The 347-nt window shown below is 30.3% G+C and overlaps 1 protein-coding gene across 1 annotated transcript in view; it reads right to left on the bottom strand.

Annotated features, from left to right (window-relative positions):
- LOC119581722 (spondin-1-like) overlaps nt 1–347 on the bottom strand; it is a gene marked incomplete at its 5' end in the record, with an annotated part of 49,715 nt that overhangs the window by 4,607 nt on the left and 44,761 nt on the right.

The following is a 347-nucleotide window of genomic DNA, read 5'->3' as shown; positions in this document are numbered from 1 at the left end:
TACACGAATAGTCGATATCCACTGAATATTCTATATTATTTACGACTCGACTTACACTACTGAAATGAAGTCATGGCCTAATGGTACCCCTAAAAATAGAGAAACTTAAAATGACTTAAAATGAGACTTAGGCAAAACAACACTACATCCGGTTAATATCACCATAACTGAAGGTACTTTTCAGTAGTGATAATGTACAAACAAACGTAGAATTATTCACTTTTGAGTTTTTTTTCTGCGTTTTTTTTTATTTCACTGAATGAATTAAGGTAAAGATAAACGAGAAATTTAAAGTTATGAAAAATAAGTAATATTCAAATCAGGTGCTTTTCAGTAATTTCAGCGAC

The sequence above is a fragment of the Penaeus monodon genome, chromosome 15 (genome assembly GCF_015228065.2).
Source record: "Penaeus monodon isolate SGIC_2016 chromosome 15, NSTDA_Pmon_1, whole genome shotgun sequence".
Lineage (NCBI taxonomy): Eukaryota > Metazoa > Arthropoda > Malacostraca > Decapoda > Penaeidae > Penaeus > Penaeus monodon.
The sequence above is the reverse complement of the archived record's forward strand: the minus strand, read 5'-3'. Positions and strand labels throughout refer to the sequence as shown.